This window comes from Mauremys reevesii, linkage group 2 (assembly GCF_016161935.1).
Source record: "Mauremys reevesii isolate NIE-2019 linkage group 2, ASM1616193v1, whole genome shotgun sequence".
NCBI classification, from domain to species: Eukaryota; Metazoa; Chordata; order Testudines; family Geoemydidae; genus Mauremys; species Mauremys reevesii.
The window spans coordinates 61656254-61669224 of NC_052624.1; the positions used below are offsets into that span (position 1 = coordinate 61656254).

General features: G+C 44.7%; 2 long non-coding RNA genes across 5 annotated transcripts in view; one reads left to right on the plus strand and one right to left on the minus strand.

Moving 5' to 3' along the window:
* Positions 1-8432, plus strand: part of LOC120397516 — a 60536-nt gene extending 52104 nt beyond the window's left edge. Inside the window, exon 4 of the long non-coding RNA XR_005593841.1 lies at positions 8126-8432. This is a non-coding gene — a long non-coding RNA (uncharacterized LOC120397516). The remainder of the gene's footprint in view (positions 1-8125) is intronic.
* The window catches only part of LOC120397514, a 39082-nt gene continuing 29566 nt past the window's right edge, over positions 3456-12971 (minus strand). For all 4 annotated transcript variants that reach the window (XR_005593837.1, XR_005593836.1, XR_005593839.1 and 1 more), the window contains 2 exons: positions 4243-4372; positions 3456-4094 (listed from right to left, as the gene is read on the minus strand). This is a non-coding gene — a long non-coding RNA (uncharacterized LOC120397514). The remainder of the gene's footprint in view (positions 4095-4242; positions 4373-12971) is intronic.

Below are 12971 nucleotides of genomic sequence, written 5' to 3' on the forward strand. Positions count from 1 at the left end.
TGAATTCAAACTGGAACAGATGCATAGAAGGACTACTAGGATGATCTGAGGAATAGAAAACCTTCCTTATGAGAGGAGACTCAAGGAGCTTGGCTTGTTTAGCCTAACCAGACAAAGGCTGAAGGGAGATATACTTGCTCTGTATAAATACATCAGAGGGATAAATACTAGGGGGAGAGAGGAATTATTTACGTTAAGTGCCAATGTTGACATGAGAACAAATGGATGTAAACTGGCCATCAACAATTTTAGGTTTGAAATTAAATGAGGAGTGAAGTTCTGGAACAGCCTTCCAAGGACAGCGCTGGGGGCAAAAAACTTAACTGGTTCAAGACTGATCTTGACAGGTTTATGGAGGGGATGGTATGATGAATCTGCCTACAATGGCATGTGGCCCACCTGTAACTGCTACTAGCAAATATCTCCAACACCCAGAGATGGGACACTAGACAGGGAGGGCTCTAAGTTACTACAGAGATTTCTTTCCAAGGTGTTTGGCTGTTGTGTCTTGCTGATGTGCTCAGGGTCTAACTCAGAGGTGGGCAAACTATGGCCCGCGGGCCACATCCGGCCCACAGGACCATCCTGCCCGGCCCCCGAGCTCCTGACCTGGGAGGCTAGCCCCCAGCCCCTCCCCTGCAGTTCCCCCGCCCCCACAGCCTCAGCTTGCCCCGCCACCGGCACAATGCTCTGGGCGGTGGGGCTGCAAGCTCCTGGGGCAGTGCAGTTGCAGAGCCCGGTGCTCTGTGCTGCGCGGTGGCGACAGTGTGGCTGGCTCCAGCTGGGTGATGCAGCTGTAGCACTGCCAGCCACCAATTCTCCAGGCAGCACAGTAAGGGGGCAGGGACAGAGGGCATGGGGGGTTGGACAGAGGGCAGGAGAGTTTGGGGGGGGCAGTGGGGTAGATGGGGTTGAGGCGGTCAGAGAGCAGGGAACAGGGAGTTGAATGGGGGCAGGGGTCCCGGGGCACCCATCAGGAATGAGAGGAGGGGTTGGATGAGGCGGCAGGGCGCAGTCGGGGTGGGGTTTCTGGGGGCTGTCAGGGGACAGGGAGCGGGGGGTGGTGTGGATGGGGCAGGGATCCCAGGGGGCCATCTGGGAATGGGGAGGTTGGATGGGGCAGGAGTCCGCAGGGGGGGATAAGGGGTGGGGGCCAGGCCACGACCCCCTCCCCTAACCAACCCTACATACAATATCCAAAACCCGATGCGGCCCTTAGGCCAAAAAGTTTGCTCACCCCTGGTCTAACTCATCACCATATTTGGGGTCGGGAAGGAATTTTCCCTTGGGTCAGATTGGCAGAGACCCTGCGATATTTTTGCTTCCTTTGCAGCATGGGGCATGGGTCACTTGCAGGTTTAAACTAGAGTAAAGGGTGGATTCTCTGTAACTTGAAGTCTATAAATCATGATTTGAGGACTTCAGTAACTCAGCCAGAGGTTAGGGGTCTCTTACAGGAATGTGTGGGAAAGGTTCTGTGGCCTGCAGTGTGCAGATCAGCCTAGATAATCATGATGTCCCTTCTGGCCCTAAAGTGTATGAGTCTGTGCTGCAGGTGCTGTGGTAACAGCAATGTCATCTAATCAGCCTGGGTGGGTACTGGGACATTTTAAAAATAAACATTAGCGAGGGGCCTGAATCAGAACCTCATATCCAAACTCTCCCAAACTGTGTGGCAAAGTCCACATATTTGATGGCCTTAGTCCCACGTCTAATACACATATAGTTGCATTTTAGGTTCCATTTCAAATCTGGTCTGCTCACTGACTTAAATTAAAATTTTTGTTATTAGAGTACCATAAACAAATTAAACTAAAACTTCCTATATGACACACTTGCATATTATATCAATTTCATTTCCCCATTAAAATAATTTTCTGGATAAGGATATAAAGAACCAGGACACTTCAGAGAGATTTACAGGGCCCTTAGGATTTTTTTAAAATTTCATATCCAGAACTCCAACCAGTAAACTGGCATACCAGCCTGGATTTCTCTTTGGGTAATTTGCAATTGCTTGAATAAGTACTAATAAATAGCTCATACATTTATTGCCACTAGAATGCATTAAATTAGCATGTCTAATGTCTGCTGAAATTTGTTTTTCATTAACATAAAATGATCAGAACTCTATTGGGCCCCTAGTTAGAAGGTGCTTGTAAATTAAATGAAGAGCTGTCCCCAACTTTCTGTTTGGAATTTGACTGAGTGCCATTAATAAGATTACACATAGCTGCAAATGTAGCCAAATGTCTCTATTAATGTATTTAATTATATTTATGATTCTTACACAAAAACCATAAATTATTTTTATCTTCCTGCATCAGCCAATATGAGATTAGCTTTTTAAACTCTCCTGACTATCACACCAGGGAATTAAACCAGTTATGTCATCTACAAAGAATGCAACGTTATTCTGACTACATTCAAAAGAAGCAGATGCCAGAATACAGTTTAGCAGCTATTATTTTTTTGTAGTAAGCAGCATATTGGAATATTTCCAAGCATTAATTTAAGGGGACAGTCCAGTACTGTCATTACTTGAATTTATCATAATTTGATGGAGAGAATGCTGTGAGATCGAAATAACATTTTGAAGTTTAATTTTTGTGATTTTAAAATATTTTCATATGAAAGCCTGATACAGATCACATGCATCCTCTTTGATCAGTAAGCTTAAAGCACAACATAAACTAAGGCTCTACTTCTGTAAGGTACTTCATTTGGATGGACTCTTGCACCTGCATTGAGTTCTATTGACTTTAGTAGGACTTCACTTGGCATAGACCACAACAGAGCAGTTTCAAAGAGTGGAGCTCAAGAATGCAACCATAATATACGTTTTAATCAATCACTTGGTCACCAATACATTTTTTTTAGGTAGGACCTACCTAATTGAAATCCTGACCCTATTGAAGTCAATGGCGAAGCTCTCATTGACTTCAATGGCGCCAAGATTTCACCCACTGTTTTTAGTGCTCTGCTGCTTTACAGCCATTGATCTAGCAGAGGGAGCATATCTTAAATAACAAACTCTGGGCCCATATACTGAGAGATGCTGGTTAAAATCAGTGGGATTTGCAAGCTCTCAGACCCTGGTTCAGCAAAGCACTTAAACGCATGCTTGACTTTTAGTCAATGGGACTTAAGGATGTCCTGAAGTACTTTGCAGACTTGGGTCTCTATTTTCAGAGTTGGAAAAGTATTACTGATTTTAAAAGAGAACTAAGTGAAACAGCCACATTTTGCTTCTGCTTCACTAAATCTGGGTAATTGGAAGGAGGAACCAAAGTTCACCTAATGGAAGAGGCTTGCACTGGTAAGAAAAACCATGTTAATTGTCAGGTTCCAGGAGGGTATTGCAAACAAACAAAAACAAAAACTAAAAACTCCTTCCATGTCCCTTTGCCACTTTCACTGAAAAATGTAAACTAGGCAGCTTTGGATGTTTTGGAAACATATTTTATTGTTTGTTTTGCTATAAGAATCTAAGCCCACGCAAGTTAGTAAACCCAGGCAACATAAAATTGTCATTTATAAATACAACAAACTGCAATAACAGCTCATGCTCGTTAGATCTAGCAAATTAATTAAACAGGCAACTTGTTGAATAAAACTAAAATGTTATGAAACAGCTGTCCTCCCACAGGGCAGATGTACAATAAAAATAATTGTATGTAAGGTAAAAAGGAAATAGATTAAGCATCCAAAATAAAAAGGACATCAGTGCACTTTACAAGAGCATTTTATGCCACCCATGCTATATATTCAGACTAAAAGTCTTCAGCTAACAAACAGTCAGAGATTTAGAGGGACTTGAATGGCTTAGAGGATTTGTATTGGGATATAGAAGCTTTCATCTTTACGTCACTACTTTGGATCAGGTCCAAGATGGGTGGTGATCAAAAATTGTCATATGATGGCAATTTGTTTGGTAGTCTGTATGAAACGAGTTGGTGGTCTCATTTCTGTCCACCTGCGCTCATGTCATACCATCAGCAGTTTCAGCCGAGAAACTAAGAAGCACCCCCAGATGAAGCCTCTGCAGGTGACACATGAGGCAGAACAGAAAGCCGAATTGTGCAGCATCCCTTCTGAAAAATAAATTGAGGACTTTATATAAGCACACATACATTTTAACCCCCCGCTCCCCCGTAAAAACAGCAGTGCATTAACAGTATCTATTATAATGCAGCTTTCAAGAGTAAGATTTATATTGTCCACCATTGGATTATTTCTAACCTTGGAGTTTGGCATGGGCATGAGAAGAGGGCCCCTGGAAGACATCCATATGTTGCTTCAGGCAGTCACACACCGAAGGAGTCCTTCCTGTCAGAAGTGCATGCAAGCTCCTTAGAAGCTATGTTATGTTCTTCATTAGAGCAAAAGAGATGAAAAAAGGGAAGAAAATGCTGGTCAACATTAGCATTAACTATAACAATACCCTAACATTCAGGAGTCTTCTAGCTTTGTTCTGCACTCCAACATGAGCAGCATAAGACATTTTAAAATACTTTACTTTCTTAGATTTTCGTGTGTCATAAAACAATTGGAAACAACAGGGCTAACTATTAATCCAAATATCAGAGGGGTAGCCGTGTTAGTCTGGATCTGTAAAAGCAACAAAGAATCCTGTGGCACCTTATAGACTAACTAGCGTGCAGCATGCTGAATACCCAATACTTCAGATCTTTCTCGAGAAGTGAAGTCACACAGTAAAAGCTCTGCTGCTGCAGAACTGTCTGTTCTATATAAGTGCCACAGGATTCTTTGTTGCTTTTATTAATCCAAAGAAGCTATTTAAGCCCTAGGGAAATTAAAGAGTTTGGGTTTATTTTAAGGATTGAAGTGATGAAACCTGACTAGGATAAAGTCAAGGCAGAGAAGTGGGGTAAGTTCCTAACACCAAAAAAGAGGTGAAACATTGTATAAGGTTAGCCAGCTATTACAGATCTATCAATAGATCTGTAATTTCTGTGAAATTACTGCTCTATCAACAAGCATCCTTGAAGATAAGTGTAAAAAAAAAGTCAGTATAATATAGAATGTGAGTCGTTTAAGAGAAAAAGAAATGGTTGTGTTATTCTTCTGTTTTACATAGCCCAGATTTTGAGAAACCCTTCTGCAAACAGATACCTCTATGCAGTGCCTAATTTGTGATTAAAGAGGTGCCAGGGATCAAGAAATTAGGTGCCGGGGCTCAAGCAATGTTTTAACTTTCACAACTGATGCGGCAAGCCCAAAGGTTCCGGGGCTATGAACTGCCAAGCCTAGAGGTTCCAGGGCTTGCCAAGGCTAGCACAAATTAAGCACTGCCTCTGTGCCTGTAACAGGAGTAGCATTAAACCAAGAATCCTCAGAAATGGAATGGTCAATTCTTTATTTGGTTAAAAAACGGTTCTCAAGAGAACAAATGGTAGAACAGATATGATCCCATGATAGAACAGGAATGTGTGGCTATGAAATGCATTTTTAAGGAGTAAGAATATGTTTTGTTATCTACTAGCGTGAGAATTTGTTAGTAACAGACATCACCCACTAACCTGTGTGAACAGCATATGTAAGACATAAACACCTGAATTACTCCAGCCACATAGATATAAAATCATGCACTGGCCAAGACCGCAACATAAAAAATGAAATTTTCATTTCCCATATGGAACTGTGATGCCAGATAAAACTGAAGAAGAAACAAGTTCCATCCTGACCAGAGAGATATGTGAGGATGTGCCACCTCTCAGGATTAAGAGAGAGAGGAAAACGTAACAGGAGCTAAATATACCAGGGGAAGGGGGAGAGGGCTAGCCAGCAGCAGTCATATGCAAAATAGCTACCTTAAGGTGGCAGCCGCTTTTCTCTCCTAGATTTAAAGGACCTGTTACCAGCAGAGCATTCTGGGAAAGGTTCCTATAAAATGTGGAACCAAAACTGGAGAGCTCAATAGTGATCAGGTAGTCACAGAAACCCAGTTTTGACATTTATATACCTGCTTGTGCTGGAAGTAGTTCCTAGCTTCCTTGGTGTGCTGCCTGGAGATAGCTGGCCTGCAAGGGGAACCTACCCACTGCACCGTCGCCTTTAAAGGGGGCAGCATTCCCCCTTCACAGTAACTTAGCTCTGCTGCCAAGGCCAAGGCCAAGGCCAAGCCTTCTCACCATTCCCTTTGTAATGTCTCTGATAGGCACTCCCTGCACTCAGGAGACCGTGAAGGCTGCCTTTCTGACTAGACCCTGCACAGGACTACAAGAGAGGAAGAAGTGCCTCTCCTCGACATCCACAGGGAGCAGTCACACTGCCGGGGGTGGCATAAAACCCTTCCCCTAGTCCATCACCAGTTGGGCAAGCCCCATCATCATGAAGGCTAGATTCACTGAAAGAGGTGGTATAAAAGGGGCATGGTGCAATGACAAACTGGGCTTTATGTACCTTTGTTAGCTTGTCATAGTCTATTGAGAATGTACCCCTTTTCGACCCAAGTGGCTAGTCAAAATTCAGGGACCTGGGGATGTTTCAGTAAGGAGCAGAAATTGATGATGGAGTCTGGCATTTTCTTTGATGTGGTCTTGTTTATTTGGAGGAATGTATAAAGTCTTGCTTCTCCAAATGCATCAGGAACCAAAGGCAAAAGGAGCTGTTTCTTGCCTTACAGGCCCAAGCCAGGCCCATCCAACCCAGAACCTCTCTCTAGGTTTTGCTCAGGGTCACACCATGGAATTCTTACAGGCTTCTGCTTGGATTTCTTCAGGCTGTCTCTGTCTATCTCTGGTTCTGTGTTCTGCTGGGGTCACCTTTGTCCAGCTTGTCCTCGTATGTCCCTCCACAAACACAAGTCAACACCACACCATTCTGTTTTGTTGTGAGCATGTTTTTTCCATGTCTGGCCAAAGAGTTTTGTCACACTACCTTTCACACATCAGCTGCTTCCTGTGCTCAAGGTTTACCATTTCCTTATCTCAAGGATGTCATGGAGGTGCCTGACATGTAGATAGATGGCAAACAGCATGGTTATAGGTAGAAACCCTAGATGGGGGGAGGGTCACTTTGATACTTGGGTTCACATCAATTTATTTTTTCCCCCAGTTAACTGTGACAAGAACGACTCAAGCTAAGAATCAAAGAACTCAGGTGTGATAGCACCACAATGTCTGTTGAATTATAAATTAATTTAAAATACTCTTGGAGTTCCTTTCCGAGACCTGGGGAACAGCTCTGAGTAGCTGGAAAACTTGTCTCTTTCACCAGCAGAAGTCAGTCCAATAAAAGATATTACCTCACCCACCTTGTCTCTCTCAAAGATACTAAACATTTATGATGCTATTCCAGAATTGTTTAATCTAGCCACTGAGTAAAGGAGGTAAAGAAAGGCTTTGCAAGGTGCAAGATAAAAAAGGTAGAGAGTAATAAAACAGTATTTGTTAATGATCCCAGTAGGAGTGAGAACCTCTTTATAACAGCATGCTGAGGCTGTAGTATTTTGTAAAGCTGTGTGATAAACTCCAATAGCTTCTTTGCAAATCTCTAGAGGCAGAAGTGAGCTAAGTCTGGCTGCTGTTGCTCCCACAGCTTTCAATGAATGAGCTCAAAATGGACCCTCTAGTGACAGCTCTGTCAAAGAATAACAATTAGATATGTTCAAAGACAACCATTTATATATATATATATATTTGTAGGTTCAAGCAAACCTAATGTGCTGGAATCAAAAGAGACGACAATCTCAGAGCTCTTAAGATGGATGGTTGGATTCTAAACAAACTAAAGCTGACACAGATAGTACTGGATTTTTTTCATCTGGTTTGCAAAGCACGATTTTCACTCAAATTTAGATGAGAACAGAATACAAATACAGGCAGGGGGAATGATTGGATCTCTGACATCACCTTCAAAAGAGAAATGTGATGGGTAGTTATTGTCACTACCTCATGCTTCAAAAAAACAGTCCCCAGTTCAGAGTGGATCAGCTGCCAGAGGGATGGGCTGAATGATTGAGTACACCTGACCCACAGGCAAGCAGCATAAAAAACACTTTCTGGGTAAGATATTTCAGACTGCAAAAATCAATTGGTCAGAGAGAGAGACTTAATCAGAACCAAATCATTACCTCATGATGTTACTGGTTTCTCGACAGACATCTGGAGATCATGGTGTGCTTCTTCTGTTTAATAGTACATTACAACAGCATGAGTTTCAGAGAAGTGCCAGGAGTTTCAGAGAAGTGCCCGGAGCTTCTCCGCAGTGATGGGTGGTGTGAGTAAATGGACCTATGTGCTTATATTTATAGAAGAGGAAATGAAGACTCTCCTTTGACTTGTAATCTGTTCTAGCTGTGGGGAGAATATCATGCTGTATTGTACCCTATGCAACCCAGCTATATCGGGTGTTTTTTCACAGCCATGCTAAGAGTTAAACACTCCAGGCTGAAAAGAAAGACATCCTCGTCTGGATTCTGCTCAGGTGTGGCTGGTTGAGCAACCTGATGGAACTACTGCTATTGCTAATGGAAAATTAAAACAAATCTTATTTGGCTAATAAAGGGCTCTGAGCATTAATGTCTTTTCTCAAATTGTCTGGAAGTTTCAATTCCCTATGTGATTAAGACAAAGCACCTGCAGCTATTTTAAATGGTGTTATTTTAAAATTTTTGTTAGGTAAAATATTTTCAGTAATTATTTCTGATCTTTGGCAAACAAATCTGTAAGGAATATGGGAGGACGTGAGGACGAGATAATTATTTTGTGGGGAAGAAGGGGTTAATCCTTGAGCCTTAAAAACTAGCAGTGCAGATAAAATAAAAGAACACTTTATGGGCTGATTCTCAGAAATGCTAGGCGTTCACAGCTCTCATTGAAGTCAATAGTCCTGGTTCATCATTGTTTTGTTGCTCCTCTGTGCCCTGTAATGAATTGCACTGGTGCAGAGGGCATGTATGCAGGGTCGGCTCCAGGCACCAGCGTAGGAAGCAGGTGCTTGGGGCGGCCAATTCAAAGGGGCGACACTCCGTCCAGTATTGGAGTGGCACGTCCAGGTCTTTGGCGGGAATTCAGCGGCGGGTCCCTCATTCCCTCTCTTCCTCTTTGAGCTGCTGCCAAATTTCTGCTGAAGAGGAAGGGAGAGAGGACCCGCCACCGAACTGCCGCAGGAGAAGCGGCACGATTGAGCTGCCGCCAAAGTGCCACCGCCCTTTTTTTTTTTTTTGCACCGCTTGGGGCGGCAGAAAAGCTGAAGTCCTTCTTGTCACAGTTAACTGGGGGAAAAAAAGGTGATTCCGTCACCTCTGTGCTGCTTCTGCAGCATTCGCCAGTATAGGGGGCATTCCAGGGGCAGCGTGGAGGTCAGCATGGGAGCATGCCAGAAAAGGGAGGGAACATGGCTGGGGTAAACCTGAGCACTGGTAATTTTGCACCCTGGCATTGCTCCATAGTAGTCACTGAAATCAGTGGTACTAATTAGAAAAGTCTACGCAGGTAACAGGGCTGAGCCAGCCTCCAAAAGCCCCTTATCCAAAAGACACAACCTCCAGCAGCAGTGTCCCCTAGCACTTGGCTAGGCATTGGTTCATTACTGACTCGGGGTATGTCTATGCTGTAATCGTGGAGTGTGATTGAAGTTTGTGTAGACACACCCAAGCTAGCTTTAATCTAGCTGGCTTGGGGACTGGAGGAGTGAAGCCATGGCAGAATGGGCTTCTGCATGGGCTAGCTGTCTGAGTAATTAACCAAGGTTCCTGGATGGGCTTGTAGAGCCCACGCTGCTGTGACTTCATTGTTCCGGTACCAGCTAGATTAAAGCTAGCTTGGGTATGTCTACGTGAGCTGCATTCACATTCCGTGACTGCACTGTAAACATATCCTCAGAGAAGAGAGCGCCACCTCCTCACTCAACACCACCACTTCCTGGAGCACCGCTGCACTTTGGAGATCTCCCACCGGAGTGCTGACCTGTCCCTATTCTATTTGGTTGAGAGTTGATATGATGAGATCAACCTCTGCAGCAGTATCCTGATCATTGTTTTTATTGAGTAAAATAATTCTCTGAACATTTCAGTGTTAAATCTACCCTATCATTCTCATTTAATATTTCATCCTGGCTCTTCTGCATGGACACACTTGGAAATTGCACCTCCTCCAAGTCACCTAAAAGGAAGCACTACCTGTAGAAATGAAGATTCAGTGTGATGGGAGTGCAAGCGCTATCTTTAGTAAGAGATGACTCAAGGTTCTCTAACTTTAATAATACATCTTCTTTATATAGAAACTATCTGCATGGCAATGTAAGTGCTTCACAGAAATGAGAGATGACAGCAAACAGATTAAAACATTAAAATTCATCTTAAAATGAGAGAAAACAATCAAATGAATCACAGAGCTAAAGAAAGACAAATCATTATTTCAAAAATGCCATAAAACGAAAACAAATAAAAAGTATGCTCCATCTGAAATGCTAATATCTGAAAGAAGATATTAAGAGACATTCCCATCCCTGTGCAGGGACCCATCACAAGCCCTATGCACCATCTAAATCCCACTTAAATTTTGTTTTGAGGGCTTAAATGAGACTTAAGTGGTGCAATGACTTTGTGCTGGTCCTCTGGCACAGAAGTGAAATTCATTCGTTGAGTGCTTGTATGATCCCATGTCTCCTAGCGCATACATTATTCCTGAAGGATGCACTGGCACAAAGATGGGAAAACTTGATCTGCCTGTAGGGGAGGTTTGGCTGGAGCTCGTCCCCTTCCGGGGTGGCGAGCAACTAGGCTGCCTCGCTACTTCGGTCAGGTGTGTCGGGGAACTATCCTGGCTGTGCGGCACACAGTCAGCAGCTCCGGCCCTCAGGCTGGGGCTGAGCAAACAGTTCAATGTTAGCAAGCCCAGGCCCTGGATCAGGGTAGGGCAACAAACAGTCAGCAGCTCAGGCCCTCAGGCCGGGGCTGAGCAAACAGTTGAACAGCAAACCTCAGTCTCCTGGCTCCAAGCAGCCTGGGAGAGGGGGAGACGCCACCCACAAGGTGGGTGGCAGGGGGGACACAGGCCCTCCCACTCCACTACATCCCAGCCCGGGGCCCTAGCAGTGGCAGAAGACCCGCTGCTGTGTCAGTGGGATCCTGACCGCAACACACTGACATGGGCTCTGGGGGTGCCACAGCCAGACTAGGGTCAGCTGCCCCCAGGCTACTTCCTTCTTCCCCCTCTAGAGGTACCTGGGTCCGGATGGTGTCCTCCAAGGGGTCACACACCATGGGCTTCTCAGGGTAACTGGCGCACGGTTGGCTTGGCAGTTCCTCGGGATAATGGGCGAGCAGTAGGCTTGGTAGCGTCTCTGGGCTCGGGCTAGCATCAGGTATTGGCTGGTCTGGCCAGTCCTCAGGTTGGCTGCCGATTGTCATGGTCTCCCAACTGGGAGCTATGCCACAGGCATCTGGCCTCTCCGGTGGCTGAGTTCCAAGTGAGCTCTGGGGTTGGGCTTTTATACTTCCTGTCCTGCACCTTGACCTCTGCAGGGCGGGCGCAGGATTCGCTGGCTCTGCCCACTTTGGTGTCCAGAGAGGCTCGTCCCCCTCTGGGGCGGCGGGGAACCAGACCACCTTGCTATACTGCCAAATTTTAAACTCGCTCAAACATAATGGATTTAAAATGTGACAATAATGGGGCAGAACTTGTTAGTATTCAAGTGCCATTTTTGCCATATGAAATTCACCAACTTCCTCTGCTGTAATTAGGTTTTGTGGTGCTGTTGGTCACGGCTAGTCTCATTGCCAAATGTGTCTCCTCCTCCTTCTGCTCCCACCTCCGTGCCATTATCCATTATTGTTGTTGTTATTTATACCCACCCTCATCCCAAATTCCCTAGCCATCACCCTCTCCACGTTCTAGTCCCTCCAAAAGTGAAACAAAATTATATACATAAATAAACTCTCAGCTTCAAAGCAGGAAATGTCCTCATTTAAAACAGGGCCAAGCACGAAGTTGGTACTTAATAAATAAATAATGGGTCTGATTCTGAGCTGCCACTTCTGGAGGGTAGGGATAGGATACAGAGGGACCTAGATAAATTAGAGGATTGGGCCAAAAGAAACCTGATGAGGTTCAACAAGGACAAGTGCAGAGTCCTGCACTTAGGACGGAAGAATCCCATTCACTGTTACAGTCTAGGGACTGAATGGCTAGGAAGCAGTTCCGCAGAAAAGGACCTAGGGATTACAGTGGACGAGAAGCTGGATATGAGTCAGCAGTGTGCCCTTGTTGCCAAGAAGGCTAACAGCATTTTGGGCTGTATAAGTAGGGGCATTGCCAGCAGATCGAGGGACGTGATCATTCCCCTCTATTCGACATTGGTGAGGCCTCATCTGGAGTACTGTGTCCAGTTTTGGGCCCCACACTACAAGAAGGATGTGGAAAAATTGGAAAGAGTCCAGCGGAGGGCAACAAAAATGATTGGAGGCTGGAGCATATGACTTATGAGGAGAGGCTGAGGGAACTGGGATTGTTTAGTCTGCAGAAGAGAAGAATGAGAGGGGATTTGATAGCTGCTTTCAACTACCTGAAAGGGGGTTCCAAAGAGGATGGATCTAGACTGTTCTCAGTGGTACCTGATGACAGAATAAGGAGTAATGGTCTCAAGTTGCAGTGGGGGAGGTTTAGGTTGGATATTAGGAAAAACTTTTTCACTAGGAGGGTGGTGGAATCTCTTTCCTTAGAGGTTTTTACGGTCAGGCTTGACAAAGCCCTGGCTGGGATGATTTAGTTGGGAATTGGTCCTGCACTGAGCAGGGGGTTGGACTAGATGACCTCCTGAGGTCCCTTCCAACCCTGATATTCTATGATTCTATGAAGGCACAGCACTGGAAGTGCATAGATCGCTTTATTTGATCCAAATCTGCATTTTTCAGCTGAGAAAAACTTTGGCTGAAAAATTTTGCCCATCTCTACTTGCGAGGTGGGCAGCATAGTGCTGTGAATGCTGATCGTTCACTGTGC